The sequence below is a fragment of the Schistocerca serialis genome, chromosome 4 (genome assembly GCF_023864345.2).
Source record: "Schistocerca serialis cubense isolate TAMUIC-IGC-003099 chromosome 4, iqSchSeri2.2, whole genome shotgun sequence".
Lineage (NCBI taxonomy): Eukaryota > Metazoa > Arthropoda > Insecta > Orthoptera > Acrididae > Schistocerca > Schistocerca serialis.
In genome coordinates, this window is record NC_064641.1 from 202,328,208 (window position 1) to 202,349,631 (window position 21,424).

Sequence of the window (21,424 nt, forward strand, 5' to 3'; positions counted from 1 at the left end):
GAATACTTCGAGGTATCCGGATAATAATTCTGTTAATTTTCTAGTCTCTGAAGCATTAATGCAAGTTGCCTCCTGTACTTTCTCTTATATTGTTGTAACCTCCCCACAAAAATTTAAAAGTAATGATCAATATTATTTATGGATGCTAATGGACATTGCGCTAAGCGTAACCTGCCCACAATGAAATGTACTGACAATGGCAACAAAAATGTGAAATTCGCAATCTGACTCAAATATAAATTCCTCACAAAAAATTAAAGTCCATTCAGTGATAAGGAAATTCAATTAAACCGAAACATCGGTCTTTGGCCCTGTGTAAAACAATCAGAGTTAAAGTCTTACCTCAGAATAAATGGATGTCACATTTCTGCTCTTGTTGTTGCGCACCGCTTGGAGGAACTGCATTGCAAATAATAATATTCTCTTTTTTTTATGATTCTAGTGAAATTTTTCTTCAAAAGAAGTGGAATGAAATGGGAAGTGCAACGAAATCTTTAGTTCAATAAAAAATTAAATTTTTGAGAAAATGCTTTTGAAATAAAAATTATTATTGGGGAACTTGTTGGAGAATAATTACAATTTTTCATTATCTAATAATTATATTAATTAACAGTATACATTATTCACCATCTTGACCAGTGTTGCCGACCGCCTACATCACACAACCGCACTGGGCTACTACTACTGACCGACCGCTCTGCATGACGACTATTAGCGAACTGCTCTGCAACTAAACAGAGCTACAGACTCGCAACGACTACTCAGACAGACTCGCAACGACTACACAGACAGACTGAGAACCGCTCGCAACACTCGCGCGGTCAAGCGCAAACTCTCTGGTCACAGATGCTACAATGCCTCGCCATCGCTGCTATGTTACATACGTGTTTCATAACCCTCCACTGGGGGGGCAAAAATTTGGCAGCGATGGTGAGTCATTTGGACTTGCCAAGCGCGGCAAAATTTTTCTTTAATTAACAAAATTCTACAACTTACAGAATATTTAAATGTTGTGCACACGCACTAAGTACAAAATATATCAGACAAAGACAAAATGTGAGTACAAAACATAGTAGCAAATCAGAAAAATGTATATACAAATTATTTGACAGATAACAGAGTGCACACGCACTGAAAAAAAATCATACACACTGAAGTATTGAATATACAGAATGAGTACAAATCATCTTGAAAAATGAGAAAAGTGCACAGGCACTGAAGTTCAGTAGAAAACATATTGACACCTAACAGAAGTGCACATGCACTGTAGTTCAGAAAATAAAAAAATGTATATACAATATAAAAGACAAAAGTGCACATATACTGTACCTCAGAACAAATCAAAAAAATGTTTTTAGCATTTTCGCAATGAATAAACTTAATGGCAAGAAAATCATGTCCAAAGTGCACATGCACTGAAAAATGTCTTTAGCATTTTCACAACAAATAAACATAATGGCAAACATCATGTCGACCAGTGCCATAAGTGTACTCGCACTGGAGTCCAGGAATCGAAAAAATGTATAACCTATGAACATAAATGATGTTGCCAAAAAATTTTTTTCTTTATGTGACAAGAATCAGGATAGGAAAGGGAAGGATTGCATCATGGTTGTAGCACTTTAGATTGCACACAGCTGCTCTGAAAGTCCATATCTTTCCACAGAAGTACAACACCAAGTGACACAACTTGAAGTTCTTTTCCCATCAGAATTTATCAGTGTAGCCAAGACACTGAACTGTCGTAGTAATGTTCCATGTTTTCATTTTGGCAGTACATTACGTACACCAAACAGTGGGACCATAATAACGTCTTCATTGCTCACGGTGGTGGACAGCATGTCGTGTCAACACCACGCTCTTACAAGGCACACCAATGTAGAATTAGTGCAAAAACCAAATATAGTGCTCCATGATCACTAGGATAAACAGGACAAATGGACATTGCAGTAATTTAGGGTAGTCAGCTTATGAGGTGAAGGACATCAAGTCACATAATATTGACAATTACAGTCTTCATTGATAGTTTGTGGCATTCATAGCCTAGTTATTGAACATTTCTGTACCAAGTATGTAGTATTACAGAAAAATGTTCATTAATTGTTTTACATAGAATCAGTAGCCTTCTTTTCCTGGTTACAAAATATTATGAAATAATCGCATTCTTTTCAGTTACAGAGTATAATTAAGAATCATTAACCTCCTAATTACAGTTAATTAATCATTTGTCATTAATTAATCATTTGTCGTTAATTAATCATTTGTCTAATTACGGTTAATTAATCATCTGTCGTTAACTAATCATTTGTCTAATTACAGTTGATTAATTAATCATTTGTCATTCCAATATAGTAAGAATTATTAGCCTTAATTAATTACAAAGTATTATTAAACAGTACCATAGTTAATTAATTATGTGTCATTACAATCTATTAAGGATCACTAGCTGGCATCATGGGTAATCGTATTACAATAAACAGTGGCGGTCCTTGGCCAGTTACAAAGTATATTTAGTAAGACAGAATAATGTTCATCAGAAGCCTTAATTGAAAAGGAGAGTCAATTATTGGCCTAGCATTAACATAATACATTGAGTGATACAAATTATTGGCACTCCTTGGCCATTAACCAAAACATGAAAACTCAACATGGGAAAAAAAAGGCTAATTAATGGCATAATTAATAACAATTCTTCAAGTGACATTAATTATTGGCACTCAGTGGCCAGCAAGTATTGAATAGAATCATCATTCAGTATTATTCAGATTATTACGAAGTCATTATTAAAAATCAGTTAATTACAGTCAAATCATTAATAATCACAGGCATTATAAGTAGTATCATTACAATAAACAGTGGCAGTTATTAGCTAGTGACAAAGCATTATTTTGAATATAGTCTCATTAAGAGGTCATTACTCAAGTGACATGCTATTCAGAGTTGATCAGTATTATTCAGAATTATCATAAACTAGTGACATTATGTGGGACTGGTAATACATTTTTTTTTTGGTAGCAATGCATTGCGTTGGGATCGATAATTAATTGCTGAAACATAACACTATTTGCTTTTGACCTATTGCAGCAAATGAGGATAGGTAACGTCATTCGTCATGAGTCAGCTGTAGCAAGATTATGTAACAAGGCAGTACATGTGATCACATTTATAAACGATAGACACAAATGGGTAAAAATATATAAATGCAAGTACTAGAACAGGTATAATAAGTAACAGGTTTAGTAAGTATCATGAAAAGCTTCTCCTGGAAAAAAAATACAAAAACGGATTATTGACCTGAAAGAAGAAACGCACACTATGCTGAAAAGTAGTGAACTTCGAATTAACAGGCAGTGAAGTGTGTATAAAAATGTGTTCCATAGCTGTCCTTTCCAAAACTTTCAGTCATCCTACTATGCAATGTAACACCTGCTGTCAAAGCAAACTGCAACAAATACTTAAATAACTACGTAGCATAAATACATAACTTCAACATTATCCTCATCTGTAAAGAAAAAAACTTCATTATCCATATCATCATAACTTCACTATTATCATCACCTGTAAAGAAAAACTTCATTATTCATAACATCATATCCTTCATCATTATTCATCAGTATTCATTATCATCTGCAAAAAATCACTTCATTACTCATTACACAACTATTCCTTATCACTAGCATATTTCATCACTAAAACTAAGATGTGTAGTTCAGTCTGACAGCCTGCATCAATCACCTTGTATTCTGAAAGAAAAAATTAGTTAAGACTGCTATTCTGTGATGAGTATAGTATAGTCTTGTTAATGCTTGTTAATCCTGATCCATTTACTCTTCCTCATAAAGTTATTGCATCTCCTTTCGTTTATCCCGTAGGTGAAATTCCCATTTCTGTTGAATTTATTTCTTACACGCACCATTTCTTACTGAAATTGATGAACAGAGATTAATGTCTTGCATTTAAATCATATACCCACTAAATAATGGCTGGTTTATGGTGACACAATTAACCATACAGCATAGCATGACAGAAAACGTAATATGTTAAAGACGTTGACAGTGTTCAGATGCAAAAATGTACACAGAATAATACAATGCAGTAGCAAAAAAAAAAAAAAAAAATGTAAAACAGTCACGATGTTGTGATGTCATAGGGCAAAAAAAAAAAAAAATGTCAACGTCGACTGGTGTGTGTTATATCTTAACTATTTCACAGTGCATATAAACAAAACTGGAATATAATCGTACATAAAAGAGACAAATGTGACGTTCGTTGTGTTCAGCTTGTATGTAGTGTAGTTAATAGAGGCGAGAATTAAAAGACTTTAATGGAGAGAGAATTTGATAAAATTAATACGTCATTACATAGAATTGCATAATTATTCATAAAATACGTAAGTTCGTCTGGAAAAATATGCACGGTCTAATGTGTAACGACAAGAAAAGCGACCTGCTAACCTTACCTTGTCGGGCACTTGCCAAGAAAAAATACGATAATCATCAGTAATTAGTCAGGTGAAATAATTGCATTATTAAATGACATCATAGTGTGTTGAATCATAAAGTGTCTTCATTCAATAAACGGTTTAATGTTTGAGATATGGTGATTGCTTTTCGATTTTCTGGTTCTCAAAGTTTCGACGTGTACAACATTGGGGTGAGGGATGCTGCGAATCCGATACGGACCTGCGTATAGAAGTTCAAATTTACTGCACTTACCTTTTAATTTACTGGATAAATAGTGTGTACGTATCAATATCTTCTGTCCAACGTGAAAGACGCGGCGTGTACAAACCTGTTTTTGCTGTCTTCTCCGGCGCTCTGCGGCACGTTTGATGTTGTTCAGCGCAATGTCAATTATTTCGTGGTGTCGTAATCGACGAGATGTAGGAAATGTTATTAATTCTTTAATTTTGTTAGGTGGTTCAGTATTTTTCAGTATAACAGACGGAGATAGCATAGTGGATTCATTTGGAATGGAATTAATTACATCTTGGAATGAGAATATGTGTGTGTCCCAATCAATATGTCTTTTGTGGCAGTATATTCGGCACAGTTTACCAATTTCTTTCATTAATCTTTCACAAGGGTTCGAAGAAGCGTGGTACTTGGATATATAGATCGGAGAAATGTTTCTGGCTCGTAACATGCGTGTCCATACGCTACTACGAAATTGAGATCCATTGTCAGAAATTACTTTCATTACATGCCCTACATGAGATAGAAAATGTTTTACAAATGCTTTCGAAACAGTTTTAGCAGTAGCTTTGCGTAATGGAGTGAAAGTAACAAATTTTGAAGTGAGCTCAACAGCGACAAATATGTAGCAAAAACCTCTGTTAGTTCTGGGAATCGGGCCAAAAATATCTACAGCGGCCATATGTCTTAATTTAACAGGTACAATGGGATATAATGGAGGAATATGTGAAGTGGTGTCTGATTTAGCTTTCTGGCAAATTTTACAAGACGCTAAAACTCGTCGTATACGTTTTTCCATGTTAGTAAAATAACAGTTCTGTCTCAGTATAAGAAAACATTTTCGTGCTCCGTAATGTGCGTAGCTTAAATGAGTGTACCAGATTAATTTGTTAACCAGTTCGTCAGGAATGCATAATAACCAATTGTTGCTGTCAGGATGAGAGCGGCGAAACAGAATGTCATTGCGTACAGTGTAGTGGTTCCTAATCGTAACATTATTCCTATCTTGCCAACGGTGTTTAATTTCTTTCCACACATTGTCTTTATTTTGCTCTTGTGCTATGTCCTGTAATGACGATGAAATAAAGTTTTCAAATGCAACTTGTTGAATGTACATGACACTGAAATTTGTTTTGCAGAAGTTGGTTGCTACGTCTTGCTGATTGTTGCCGAGAGAACGCGATAGTGCGTCTGCTATAACATTTTGTGTGCCGGGAATGTGAACTATTGTAAAATTAAATTCCTGTAAATACAGTTTCCACCTACTTAATCTATCGTGCGTGAATTTGGCCGAAAGTAAAAATTGTATCGCTCTATGGTCTGTGTAAACTGTGGTATGTCTGCCATAAAGAAAATGCCTAAATCTCGTGAAAGCCCATACAACACATAATGTTTCCAATTCTGTAACGGAGTAATTTCGTGCAGCAGGTGACAGAATGCGGCTTGCAAATGCGATGTTTTTAATTACTATTGAACCATCTTCTTCAATTTCCTGGAAAATATGTACGCCCAAAGCGGTGTTCGAACTGTCAGTGGCAATGGAAAAATTTCTAGTAAGATCTGGGTGCGATAAAAGTGGTGCATTCAGCAAAGCATGTTTCAAATAACATTCCCGTGAACAAAATTCTGCGTGTCAAAAGTAATGTTTGCGTTACTGGAATATGCAATCTGTACTGTGTCTGGTCAAATTCTGTCGTACGTGCTATTAATTACGGGAGAATATTGTGGCATATCTACTATATGAACTGCTCTGTTATTTCTTACTGACGTGTTACGCTATGGATGACACCTATTGTCTGTCTCATTCATGATAATATGTTGTTGCTGATGTTGTTGCTGCTCATAAGATCGACTGTTATTAAATGTACGCTGAAAATTGTGCTCATTATTTTTTTTACGTCTGTCCTGATAGTAATTTCTATACGGCGCATTGCGATGCGAGTTGAAATAGTGTGTTGTCTGTACGTAGTTATTTCTTTGCTGCCGTGCGTTACTATTTGTTGTAGCTGAGACTTTACGTGCACGCGGCGAAACATTAAAGTTTGGTTGACCTTGTAGACTACATTGTTGGTTAGGTACGCCAAGCGGCTGACTTTCATGCTATTGTGGTGAAAAACAACTATTGTTACAAAAATGTGGTTGCGACTGCCGAAAATTTTGTACATACTGATGATTACGATTTTATCTGTTAATAAAGTTACGGCGGTAGTTGTCATTACGGGAGTGCCTGCTGAAAATTGTCACATTCGGTAAAAGATTTGTCATATCGGGTTTTCAGTACAATATTTCTTAATTCTAGATAGAGCAATAGTTAAAGAGCAGTTTTGATAGATATAAAGGATAGTAGAAGAAAAGGCAGCAGTGCAGAAAACTAAAGATGAAATAGCACTACTACAGCTCGGGGCCCTATGCTCGCTACGGCACATATTCATTAAAGCGTAATGAATCCCCTGAGGTCAATTACGCACTGAGAATAAATTTTAGTTTTTGGGTTACAGGCAATAGCGGTAAAATTCCAAAAGTAAATCGCTGTATTCTTGCTAATTCCAGTTTCTGCATAATACGTAATGCTGATGAAAATACAATAGCAAATTGTCGCATCTGGTTCAAAGCTAGTTTTTGCATTACAGGTAATAGCGGTGAATGTACAAAGATAAATTGTCGTATACAGTGCAAAGCGTGTACCTGTACGCTGTCATTATTAAATTCCTTACATTTTCTTACAAATGCAAATTGCTCGAAATCTACGTTCTCGTCACTCAGTTTTATAACACGTTCAGGTTTGTGTGTGAATCTGTTCGTCTGTGTCATTTCGGATTTCAAGTTGCATAGCTTTTCAGATTTTAAGTCGCGTGGCTTTTCGGATTTTAAGTCGCGTAGTCTCTGTAAATTGCTCACATTATACGCGCTGCGTGACTCTGACAAATGTTCGCAAAGTAGCAGATTCTGTGACGTATTATTAACTGAAATACTTTTCATTTCTGTTTCTTCTTGTTGTAAATTTGACAACTTCCTACGTAACGTATTGTTAGATGAATCGATCTCATTAATTGTCTGCTGTAAATTTTGAAATTCAGGTGTTTGGATAAATGAAACCGGTGCAGTATCATCTGATTTATTGTCATTAGTATTTTCAATAACATCAATACGACTGGCCAATTCATCACATTTTTCAGTTAGTATTTTAACCTGATCATCGGTTTTAGAATCGGACGCATTAATCTGTTTTTGCAACTTGCGCGTAGTTTCGCTCATTTTTTTAACATCAGCTTTGATGACATCGCAATCCTGTGTTAGATCTAATTGTTCTAATCTATCTGTCACTGTTTGAATATTTACTGTGTGTGTATCTGTTTTTGATTTAAGGTCAGAAATTTCATCCCGTAATTCCGCGTTCAATTGTTCTATGGTATTAATTTTGTCGGACACTGTAGTAATATTATTGTCTACATACGTCTTCGCTTTCGCGAACATTTTACGTTTGTCTTCTTGTCTTTGTGCAGTGATTGTTTCCATGACTTGTCGTTTTGCTTTGTTTTGATCTTGAATAAATTTGCGGAAACGCGTATCACTGTTCTGTATGTGCTGATTAAAGCGCTCGTTAATCTGAGTGTTCTGCTGTTCGAATTTCGCGTCTATCTTTGCGTCCATTGTGCGCGAAAGTTCTACCGTTATTGCTTTAAACTCGTCCCGTAATTGTGTAGCTTTTTCAGAGCATTGTTTAGCGACTCCGCTAATTTCGTCTCTGAGTGTTTCTGTTGCGGCTGTTTGCATTTCCCTTAATTCTTGCGCAACAGACTTAATTTCTTCGCTATTTTTTTGTGAACAAGCCTCAATTTCCGTGCGCAACTGTTCCTTAGTGTCATGACACTGCGCGGCAACAGCTCTAATTTGTTCACTAAGCTGTCTAGAATTGTCGTCTAATTTTTCATTTAGCTGTTTGTTATCTTCCCTAAGTTGTCTAAAATTTTCATCAATTTTATTAAGTTTTTTGTCCTGTTCACTAAATTTTTGTTTGAGATCTTTACTACTGTTGTCTATTTTCTCACTTTGCTGTTGTAGCAAACTTCTCATAATTCGTACCAAGTCAAAACTAGCGTTTATATTCTCTGTGCTGTTTAGTGGTGGATCTAGAACTCTCTCGCTTTCCGTGACCATTTGGTCATTCTGTAATTTAGAAAAAGGTTTGTCAGTCGGATGTACACTGTCAGGCATTATTTCGGAATTAAATGGATCCGTCATACTCTCACTACACTGACCATTTTCATTCGAAAAATTTGTCTGTACATTACTTAGATTTTCTAAATCGGGTGTGTTAAGCTCGGCAGCGCTCATTACTATAGACCGCTCCGCGTCATCAATTGTCGTCAAGTTAACAGACGAGACAATTGAGTTCGTTTGTTCATCATTAAGGTAAAAGTCATCATTAGTGGTTGGAATGCACTGATTGTTAGTGAACGCAGGATTGTCATCATTACACTGCGTATCACAATTACTATCGGTCACGTTGTTTAAGTCGGTAATTTCATTCACAATACTTCGCGATACACTATTCACAGTCTTTCGCGGCATTTTTGCAATAGTCACAATTATTCACAAAACAAATAAGCACAATGCAAAAGCAACACACAAATACAACAGAGCAACGAATTGCCGTTGACCTGTAGAAAGAAAGTCACAAGTTAATAAAAGCGTTGCGCCAAATCCTAATTATATCTAAGCAAATAAGAGCAGATATGTGACTGTTTTTCAAAAGACTCTCAACGAAATTCGATCCTGGACTGGGTGTCGCCAAGTGTAACCTCCCCACAAAAATTTTAAAAGGAAAAGGACAATACTTAATACAAATGCTAATGGACACTGCGCTGAGCGTAACCTCGCCCACAATGAGAGGTATTGAAAATGGCAACAAAAGTGTGAAATTCGCAATCTGACTCAAATATAAATTCCTCACAAAAAATTAAAGTCCATTCAGTGATAAGGAAATTCAATTAAACCGAAACATCGGTCTTTGGCCCTGTGTAAAACAATCAGAGTTAAAGTCTTACCTCAGAATAAATGGATGTCACATTTCTGCTCTTGTTGTTGCGCACCGCTTGGAGGAACTGCATTGCAAATAATAATATTCTCTTTTTTTTATGATTCTAGTGAAATTTTTCTTCAAAAGAAGTGGAATGAAATGGGAAGTGCAACGAAATCTTTAGTTCAATAAAAAATTAAATTTTTGAGAAAATGCTTTTGAAATAAAAATTATTATTGGGGAACTTGTTGGAGAATAATTACAATTTTTCATTATCTAATAATTATATTAATTAACAGTATACCTTATTCACCATCTTGACCAGTGTTGCCGACCGCCTACATCACACAACCGCACTGGGCTACTACTACTGACCGACCGCTCTGCATGACGACTATTAGCGAACTGCTCTGCAACTAAACAGAGCTACAGACTCGCAACGACTACTCAGACAGACTCGCAACGACTACACAGACAGACTGAGAACCGCTCGCGACACTCGCGCGGTCAAGCGCAAACTCTCTGGTCACAGATGCTACAATGCCTCGCCATCGCTGCTATGTTACATACGTGTTTCATTGTTGTGATGATGTCACTCACGTTGCTGGGTGCATCGTTATTTCGATTTTTGTGACACACCTGTGGGTGCTTATCATCCAACACTAACAACTTCTGTTTGCTGACAGAAAGATTCATTTATCTCATCAGCGGAAGGTTCGCACCGAACTCCCGATTCAGCATTAATGTTATGGGTTGCTGTTGGTACTTAAGTGCACATGTCCCACGGGCGAGATCAATTACAGCTTCCCTTTCCCGAAGGAACTCAAGACCCAGAAGCACCGGTATGGACAAGTTATCCAATAGTAGGAACGTGCATAATAAGCGATCATTTCCCAAGGAAACTTCTACCTGTGTCTGGTATTTTATACTCTGTGCCTTTTTTCCCAATGCCCCTATAACCTTACAATTTGCAACCGGCAAAATCGGCAATCTCCTTATCTCCGATACCTTCTTGAAAAACTGCGTGTTCATAACTGATACATTCGCACCTGTGTCAAGCAGAATAGTAGTTGTTACACCATTTACAGCTCCGGTGACACTTGCTTAAATATTTTCCCTTTGTGGCTTATCAGAGACACCAGGTTCCTGATATAGCTGATCTTCGATCCTGTTGCCATCCTGATACCGTATCATGTTTATTTTTTGTTCCGTCGGCCTATTGCCTTCATTGTTGGCCTCGGTCGCCTGGCGAAGGCCTACAGGGACCGAAATTAGTTTGTTGGCTTCTGAGTGTTTTGTTTTGTTTCCGAAGGTACCTTCACTACTCTAACATTTTGTGAGTTTTCAGTCGGAGGAGGCCTGCTTGGATCCCACCACGGTGGATATTGATTGCTTGGTATAGTATAGCCTGTACATAATTTATATGCTGACCTGCATTGATAGAATTTTGCTGCGGCTGCCAATGACTTGGCCCTGTCTGTCGCCAATATTCACTGTCACCCCGCATATTTTTAGGCTTGCTTCATATGGACTGTCTGACCTGTTGTCATTTCGTCTCTTTCGGTTGCTATTGTTATTGTTTGGGTTTTCTTTGTGGTACGGTCTCTGATTACCATTCGGTTGTTGGTGTTCTTCGGCCATTTGATAATTATTGTTATTATTATTAAGATAACCAAAATTTTGGCTGTAGGGATTCCTATTACTATTATTATTATTGTAATTTCCGTTACTATAAGCTTTACTTTTATTTTTCTTTGGACTACCTTCGCCCCTATTTCCATTATTTCCATTCCATGAATTTTTTCTATGAGGACTATTATTATTGCTGATCACGTCAGAATTTTTTCTGGCGTTTTCTGGCACTAGATCCAGAGAATCAATTACAGACAGAAATTCTTTCAGATCGGTGTCTGTAATATTAAATAATTTTTCTCTAATATGTATGGGTAATCTAGCTTGTAACACACGCAATAAGTCTCTAGTGGTTACTGGCTCATCCCAGTACCGGGTCATGTTAATGTATTTTTCTAAGTATATTCTTAAGGAACCTGACTTCGCATTGTACATTTCTGCATTGTCAACAATTTTACGGAGTCGCTCTTGAGTAGACGCTGACCAGAATTGATCAAGGAACGCCTTCTCAAAGTCGTGGAAAGGCTTGCAAGTTTCTGCTACATTTAATGCCCAGAGCGACGCATCACCAGAAATATGTGAAATCACAAACTGTATTTTCTGTTCTTCCGACCATGATTTTGGAAGAACACTTTTGAAGTTTCGAATGAAAACTACTGGATGTGTGTTTCTCTTGCTTTCTTCGATAAATATTTGAAACTGTCTATGCTTAATCAGGCTTTCTTCATGCATCAAAGTAGTTAAGTGCATGGAATTGCTATCATTCGCAGGTGGTGTGGTTACTTTATTACAAGTACATTCTATTCCACTATTATTGTTCCTTTGTGTCACATATTGCTCTGGTAATATCGGTTGATTACCAAAATTTGGTCTTCCTTTTGGTGCATTAAAGTTCGCCGTCATATTATCTGCGATCTTTTCCCTGTCAGTACCAGTGTTGTCATTACTGCATACTGTCAGATTTTCAAAGTTTTGATTTTCAGGGCTCAGCACCCTGGCTACTTCTGTTCGGACTTGCTTTCGGATTTCCGAGGGAATGTCCTCCTGCATTGTTTCCACAGCGGTAGCCAAGGCTTTCAATTGGTTCTCTAGTCCATCTACTTCAGTTTGAAGACTATTGACCTGAACTGGAATATTTGTTAACGGTTCAATAGTGGTTTTTACTGCATCGATCTCCTGCTTAAAATGGGTAGTAATAGTATTCTCACGATCGACCAACACTTGATTTATCCTGCGGACAACTTCTTTATCTCTTTCCAGAAAAATATTGTTTATATTTTCCATAAATTTCTTTTCCTTTTCTTGGTCCCTGAGCCCCTGTTGATGTTTTTCTATCAGCTTTTCCTGTCTACGTTTTCCCTTTTCCTGCTGACGTTGTCTTTCACGCTCCTGCTCTTTAAGCTCGAGTTGTTTTTCACGCTCCTGCTCTTTAAACTCGCGTTGTTTTTACGCTCCTTCTCTTTAATCGTAAACTTTTCAAATAATGCTGTTAGCATATCCTGTATGGACATAGCCTGAGCATTCCTAACTTCCGCCCCTTGCCCAGAAGAAATATTGTCATTAATTCCTAACTGGCTGAATCCAGGAGTGTCAGTTTGTTTTGGCAACTCTTCGGTTTTACTATCACTCGAGACATCAGTTTCTAAATTATCATTCATAACTAAAATCTCTAATAATTCGACAGAAATATGGGTAGATTGTTCTACTTGAGACTCTGATGTCATCTCTGCATCAGTATGCTAATTCGGTTTATTTTTCTTTTGTTTAACCATTATATCACCAATATAGCACAACAAATATATAAATCACTGACAAGCACCAGTTGACACAAAATGATCTTATCACTAACACATATACACAAATAACACTCAAAAATATTATTCTCGCAGCCAGAATATTCAAGTATTACTACTTATGGCTGCGGGTACTGATTTCAATTGCACACACAGCACATGTTGTTAGTGTGCTGCTATGTAATTACAGAACGTGAATAACTGTTCCTTCCCGAATTGATTGAGAGTTGCGAACTGCACTGCCTATACGAAGCTACTGCCGCACCGGTGGAGACACAGATTCGTACTGTAGTTCGGAAGAAAGTGACAGAACGTGAATATCTGTTCCTTTCTGTATTGATTGAGAGTTGCGGACTGCACTGCCTGAACGAAGCTACTGTCGCACCGGCGGAGACACAGATTCGTACTGTAGTTCGGAAGGAAAATATCACTGCTCATGAAACAAGTAAATAAACAATGATTAATAGTTTCTTTAGGTGCTCCGTACCTTTAATATATCACTTGTCTGTAAGTTGTGTGTCACTAAATCACAGTTCATACAACAGATTCCTTACAACTATTGATTAAGATGGAAGCAGTTATCTGCAGCAAAATGATCATTAAAACCACCGAATATCAGCCGCGCACAACACTGACGTATGTTACCTGAAACAACATTCTTCGCAACTCGTGCGTAATTAATTTCGGCTCACTACATCATGTAGGGAAGCAGCCTACTCACGCCGTAATAAATTCACATCAGTCATTCCATTGTGTGCCAGCCAGTCTGCTGTAATTAGCTCTGACGTCATAAATGTTGCGCAATACTTTAAAAATCAAGTAAATAACCTGAAACGGTTCTAGCATGTCAGGAGTAATACTAAATCAAAATGTGTTGAATGTCAGATCAATAACTTTAACCATTTTCGAAATTTGGACGATTTTCTGTAAAAATCATTGGCACAACAGAAAAGAGCTAGAAACTTAAAAATTTATATTTAGATTCCTTTTTCATAATAATTTAGTAGAAACAGTATTCAGGATCTCACAAATTAATATTTTTGTTGAAATTCATGATTTTCTGGATTTTGTCTTAGAAATTAAGGAAGCAAGATAGATTAAGTAGGCGATTAAATAAGGCTAGGATGTTTAAATTTAAGTAGAAGGGAGATCCGCTATAATCATAAAGACGTGAGAAGTTTGAATTGAATAACTATAAATCTATAGCGGTAGCGTATCTCCAAAGGGCAAGTTCAGAGCTCGTCTACTGCGTGTAGTGTAATTAAATTAATTCTCTCGCCCAAAATATTTGACTTAGCCACGTCAGACTTTTATTATGATTACTTAACTGTGTGCTGATTGCACATTTAAATTGAGAGCTTCATCGGCCATCAGCAAAGGAAGCAATGATTTACTCGATAACTTAAAGTGGTGCATTACTAGCCCAGCGGTTAGTCGGGAGAGCCGATTTGACCAGGCGTTACCTTAGCCGTCCGCACCGCGGCTTTATATATAAGAACGCTGCGCGAGAGAGTAAGGCCCCAGTTCTCTCCAGACGCTGAATAGCACACCACCTGTGCCAGGAGTCGCGTCGCGTCGGTATCATTGCTATAAACAGCCTCAGATGCCATAATAAGTTACTCGGGATACGCGTAACCATGAAATCGTTTTCGAGTGAAGTGTTAATTCTGGAATGACTTTAACGATCTATCTTCAGTTTGCGTATGTCGTATTTTCACGTGCCGCCGCGGGACAGACATTCTACCATTATTTAGTGTGGCGTTTCATGAACATTATCATCAAATTATGGCGAGCATTCACTCAAACATTTACTTTGGACAGTTATAGTTGCATCAGCGCATTAGACTCTGAACTGCTCTGTTAGTCAGATTGTGTGCATTCTTTTTTTTCTGTGACTTTCAGAATATAGCAAACGATTTTACAGGATCGTTTATGATTATGAATCCCAGACAATCTCCAAATTCCTCAGAGCTATAAGCTGTAGCTTTAAGTGTATTTCTCAGATGAAGTGGGCACTAGGAATTCTAATTACAGGCTTCACGTTTTGCTAATCACTTTCTGGTAGCCAATATTGTAGTTAGAGAGCCAATGTTGAGAACGGCAAAAGACAGCATAAATAATAGGAACATTAATATAACAATTAATTCCACCCACTGCCCCACATATGGTTAATCGGCCAGGAAATGCATCTTTTCTACATCTACATTCTACATTTTTATATAAACAATTAATTTCCACCAGCCGCCCCACAATTTGTGCTTCCACCGGGAAAAACAAACTAAACTTATATTCTATACATACATCAGAAACAGCTGCCCCACAATTGGTGCATCGACCAGGACAAAGGGAAAGAAACTGAGTGAAAGTGAAAGTGATTTTGAAATATTCGGATTCGGGAGTGAAATGCGACATGCAACTGAGTAATAGAACAGTGATAGTGTTACGTGTGCATGTGACGACGCAATTGGATTAACAACGCATCTGGATTGAAAGAGCTGGCACTGAGTCTAGCGCCACTGCCGGCATCGCGAGAAGCCAGTTTTGCCTCACTGCAGTCGTCGGTCGGAGCATACTGAGCCGCACCTGCAGTTGCAGGCCACGCAAACACACAGCAGCCGTCGAAGTGCCGTCTGCAGTTCAACGCGCCGCGTCGCATCAGTAATTCTGGTACGCCGCGCCGGCAACGCCATACGTCATGCAGAAGGAACTAAGTTAAGTGAAAAGCTGTTAAAAATTTTAAAAACCTGCACTAAAAGACTTTTGGAGATGGAACTGCCAGAAGAAACCAAGGTTAAACTTAAAACAGAACCTATGTCTGTTGAGGGAACTTTAAATCCAGACAATGGTTCAAGTGTAAATATGCATGAAAATAGTAATGTTAAGGTGAAATATGAGGTATTGCCTCCTGGCAGTAGTGTGTAAAGGGGCAATGATACAATAACAGAGACCCCTGTAGTAAAGCAGAAATTAGAAATTGTTAATTTATTGGATGATAGTTTATCTGATGAGTTAAAAACAAAACATTCATCAGAGATGGTAGAGTTTAAGAAGGAGAAGTTATATATGACTGATCAATCAGATGTTTCTTTTCGTTTTGATGATTCTTGAGTTGGAGCTAGTTTTTCGTCACCTGAGTGTGATAAAAAACCAGCTAGTGAGCAACCTAAAGATACTGGGGCAATTGATTTAAATGTTATATTACAAGCAATAGCTGCCAGTAATGCAAAATTGTCAGCCAGTAATGCTGAATTAGAGTATGAGATTGTGGCCAGCCAAACCAATTTGAGGCAATGGACAATAAATTAGAATCCTACAAAACTGAATTAGAAACTTCCTTCAAGACTGGCTGCAATAAGTTGAAAGAGGATCCGAACAGTTTAATTTATAAAATTGATTACAACCATGAGGATATTAAGAAAAAGGTTGCTCAACAATTTTCAGAAATGTATAAAACAGTAAAATCCGAAGTTGCTCAGGTTCGCAGAGGCTACCAAATGGAGGATGCGAAGCTGGAGCACAAGTTAACAGAAAAGATTGAGGCGGAATCTGAACTGTGCTCAGATGGGTTTAAAGATGTTAATATAAAAGTAAACATATATCAAGCAGAAGTATGTGCAATCAAAACTGATACTACTCGTATTGTCCAAAGAGTAGATAATGTTGAAATGAGAGTAGAAATTATTAGTACTAACATTGCTGACATTGAGAGTAAAGTAGCTTCAGTAACTTCTGGAAATTGTAGTATACGACAAGTTGTAGCTGCAAACGCCGCGTTTATCGCGTGTCGCCAGTTCTTGCGGTTCGATTCAGATAAAAATATCCACCCGCTAGATTTCTAGAACGATTTTGAAGATGTGATTCCACCAACTTGGTCTGAACGAGAGAAAATCTCATTTATTAGAAGCCATTTAGCAAGTGACGCCATGCGTTGGTCAGCTGATGTTATGTTGAAGTGTAAAACATTAGCGGAATTTAAAACAGCTTTCATTAATGAGTATTGGTCGAGTAATATGCAAAATGAAGTGTTGAGAGAATTTTGGAGTGGAAAACGCTTCAATGTAGGCAAGGAATCTATTAAAGAGTTTGCTAGGTCATGGATCTCACGTTTGTCACATTTGGCCGAAAAGCTAACACCCGAAATGATAATACTAGGTCTTGAAGCCAAACTGCCATGGTATTGGCAAACTAGAATTATATCTGCCCCTAGAGACAATCTGGATCGTTTCATTGAATATTTAGAACGTGTAGATGGTGTGGCTACCAATGAAGAGCAAGCACGTAATAACAGAAATGCTAATAACACTAGTAGTAATTTTAAGAACGAGCAGAATGGCAATGGAAACATCAGAACAGTAGGTGTTCGCCATCCTAAGAGAGGTAGGAATTGGAGAAATAATTACCAGAACCAACAATGGCATCCAAATGATAGTAATTTGGTTCCGAACAAAATTATGCAGGTAAACAACAGTGCGTAAAGCAATGCTGTGCCAGTTAACTATAATGGAAATAAAGTAAACAGTAGTAGGCCAAGGCAGGAAAACTAGCTCCCGTCTATGAGGACACTGGCGCTCACCAGGCGGTTACTTTTCCTAAGCCAGTAGTTACAGTAATTGGTAAGACAGATCAGAATACTCAAACTGAACATGTGGATGAAGGGTCGGTAGCATCTAAGAATACAGCAGAAATATTAGATCACTGACGGTATTTGATAGATACCGTGTTAGAGACGCTTTCTGTGGTGTCACCGCCAGACACCACACTTCCTAGGTGGTAGCTTTAAATCGGCCGCGGTCCATTAGTACATGTCGGACCCGCGTGTCGCCACTGTCAGTGATCGCAGACCGAGCGCCACCGCACGGCAGGTCTCGAGAGACTTACTAGCACTCGCCCCAGTTGTACGGACGACTTTGTTAGCGACTACACGGACGAAGCATCGCTCATTAGCCGAGCAGCTAGTTAGCATAGCCTTCAGCTAAGTCAATGGCTACGACCTAGCAAGGCGCCAGTAGCATTACATTGCATTTATCTAGAGAGAGTCTCACTTGTATCATCAAGAACGCTGTATACAAATGATGGATTAAAGTTAAGTATTCCAGCAGCTACGTACTATTCTTCATAGCATTCATTACGTATCCTGTTTCAGACCTCACGCCACCCTGCGTGAGTTAGCGCGTGCATCTTGGCCGCCTCTTTCTAATAGTGTACGTAGTGTTGGCAAGTCTGCCGACACTACACTTTCTAAGTGGGAAGAGAAAGAGAAGGCGCAGCAGTGTAACAGTAGGGAAGAGCTACAAAATACTGAATTGTCAGGTGAAGAAGCAGAAGAAGTTCAAGCTTATATTTACGATGAGGATGATGTGCTCTTATCTAAAGTGCCTGTGCATGATGTTGATACTGTACTAATAGATTTAGGAGAGGAGGTAAGTGAGAATGTAGAGGATAGCCTGTTGGGGGTCGATGAACCCAGTAGCTGTGACCAGTTGTCACTTGAGAAGGAACCTGACGATAATAGTGAAAGTGGTTTAGCTGTAACTAGTGTTTTACCCGGTCTGGAGGCGCAGAATCGCTCAGACTACAGTAATTTGGGTCATGTTCAGCAAGCTAAATGAAATGAAGTCGTGCGGTGTTTCGATTTGAAATTAATAGACCGACTGGAAAAGGCAGCTGAAAATGTAATCCAGGAAACCCCTACACACTTTGACCTAAATGTAATGAAGACAGATGTCGATCACTTTAGTTGGAGACAAATCCAAAACGAACTAATGGATGAGTTTGAGGAACCACCTGTACAACCTAGAATAAGCCACCCTATAATAATAGTGAATATGCTGGGTATCAATGTACGTTGTCTCTTACACAGTGGAAGTGAGGTGAGTGCGATATCTCAGTCCTTCTTTGATTCATTACCTGGTAAAGACAAGCTTACAGTAATGAGGGTATCAGGACTGAGAATAATTGGTGCTACTGGCAAGGTGTCAAAAACGGAAAAGCAAGAAGCTTTGCTGCCCTTTAACATTAATGGTAATTTAATTGATCATCCATGCTTAATTGTAAACAATCTCAGTATTGAGGTTTTAATTGACATAGATTTCTTGTCGAAATATCAGAGTGTTGTTGACTTCGAAAGAAGTCAGTTAAAAATGGTCTTGCCGATAACCTGAGTAATTACAGTACCTTTTAGTGATAAACATGTAGTAACTATGATGAAATTTGGGAGCTGCCTAAACGAGTTCTGAAAAATAAGAGACATTGGGACGAAGGTGTTAATCTTAGTAAAAGTAAGCTAAACACAGAAGAAGAATAAGCAATTATTTTGGACAAAATAGAAGCTAAACTGCAGGAAATCGATAAAATTTCAGCTAATCAGAAGGAAAAACTGAGACAGATTTTAAAAAGGCATCATAAGGTATTTTCAAATCGACCTGGCGTGGTCAAAGGTTATGAATGCCAATTAAAGGTGAAACCTGGCCAAGTGTTTATCAGGAAGCCATACCAAAAACATGTAGCTAGGAAGAAGGCAGTTCGAAAGGAGATACAGAGAATGATAGAGTGGGGTGTGATTGAAAAAGCTGCCAGTGAGTACAATAATCCTCTTGTTGTTGTAATAAAAAGAGACGGGAGTGTCAGATTGGTCTTGGACGCTCGTTGGTTGAATGAAATAGTGGTTAGGGAAAGTGATAGACCGCAGAACATTGACAAGTTGTTGCAAAAGTTTTGGGGAGTAAAATTCTTAACTCCTATGGACATCACGTATGGATATGGGAATTTGCCACTAGCGGAAAGTTCAAGGAAGTACACAGCTTTCTTGTACGAAGGAGTTTGTTACCAATACCGTGTGGTACCTTTCGGACTTAATATTTCTTTTGTGCCTTCGTACGTGTGATTTGCCATGTTTTAGGACCCGCCTTAATTAATAAAATAACAGTCTACGTAGATGATCTGTTAATAGCAACTCCTACCTGGGAAGAACACCTAGTTTTATTAGAGGAAGTGTTAGAGGCTACTGAGAGAGGTGGCATGAAACTAAAGATTGAAAAGACAGAGTGCGTTAGAGAGGAAATAGGTTTCTTGGGATATATGATAAGTGGAAAAGGTATTCTGCCTGACCCAGGCAAGCTAGCAGTCATTGAAAAATTTGAAGCTCCCAGAAACAAGAAGCAGTTGAGATCGATGTTCGGTCTTTTCAGCTTCTATAGGCGTTTTGTTAGTGATCAGGCTTTTAATGCGCCCTGTCTTCACTTCCTGCTGAAAAAGAATACCCCTTGGGTTTGGACAGCAGAATGTCAACAGGCGTTCGAGGTGCTTAAACAATCTTTAATTAACAGTCCTATTTTACAACATCCTGATTTTGAAATACCATTCTGTATGTCTGTTGATGCTAGTGGCTATGGTATAGCTGTGGAGATATTCCAAGTAGAAATAGAGAACTAACAAGAAGTGCACAAGACTATAGCTTTCGCAAGTCGATCTTTACAGGCAGCAGAGAGAAATTATGGTATCTCAGAACTGGAAGCATTGGCAATTGTATTTGGGGTACAGAAATTTGAGCAGTATCTATTAGGTCACAAATAATTGTTTACAGTGACCATAAGGCGATGACCTTTTTAAAAACCTGTAAGTTGAGGAATGGTCGGTTGGTAAGATGGTCATTGTATCTCCAGCAGTTTGACCTTGAGGTTAGATATATTCAAGGGAAAGACAATCTGGTAGCTGATGGGATATCTAGAAGTGCAGAGCTCTGTGATGACGCGGGAATTACAGCAACAGACCTAAGAGAAGTACTGTAAGTAGGCTGTTTATGTTTTCTCTATGTAAGTAGGCTGTTTATGTTTTCTCAGGCTGTTTATGTTTTCTCTATGTAAGTAGGCTGTTTATGTTTTCTTATTGGCAACGATAGGTAACGCTCAATATGACAATCACTGGCTGTGCTGTGGGCAGTCTGTGTCTGCTTTGCATTGTTGTAATACTCGCCATTGTAGTGTTAGGCAGCTGGCTGTGAACAGCGTGTAGCGTTGCGCAGTTGGAGGTGAGCCGCCAGCAGTGGTGGATGTGGGGAGAGAGATGGCGGAGTTTTGTAATTTTTCATGAACTGATATATTTATATATGATGATATCAAGGTAAATACATTGTTTGTTCTCTATTAATATCTTTCATTTGCTAACTATCCCTACCAGTAGTTAGTGCCTTCAGTAGTTTGAATCTTTTATTTAGCTGGCAGTAGTGGCGCTCGCTGTATTGCAGTAGCTTGAGCAGCGAAGATTTTTGTGAGGTAAGTGATTTGTGA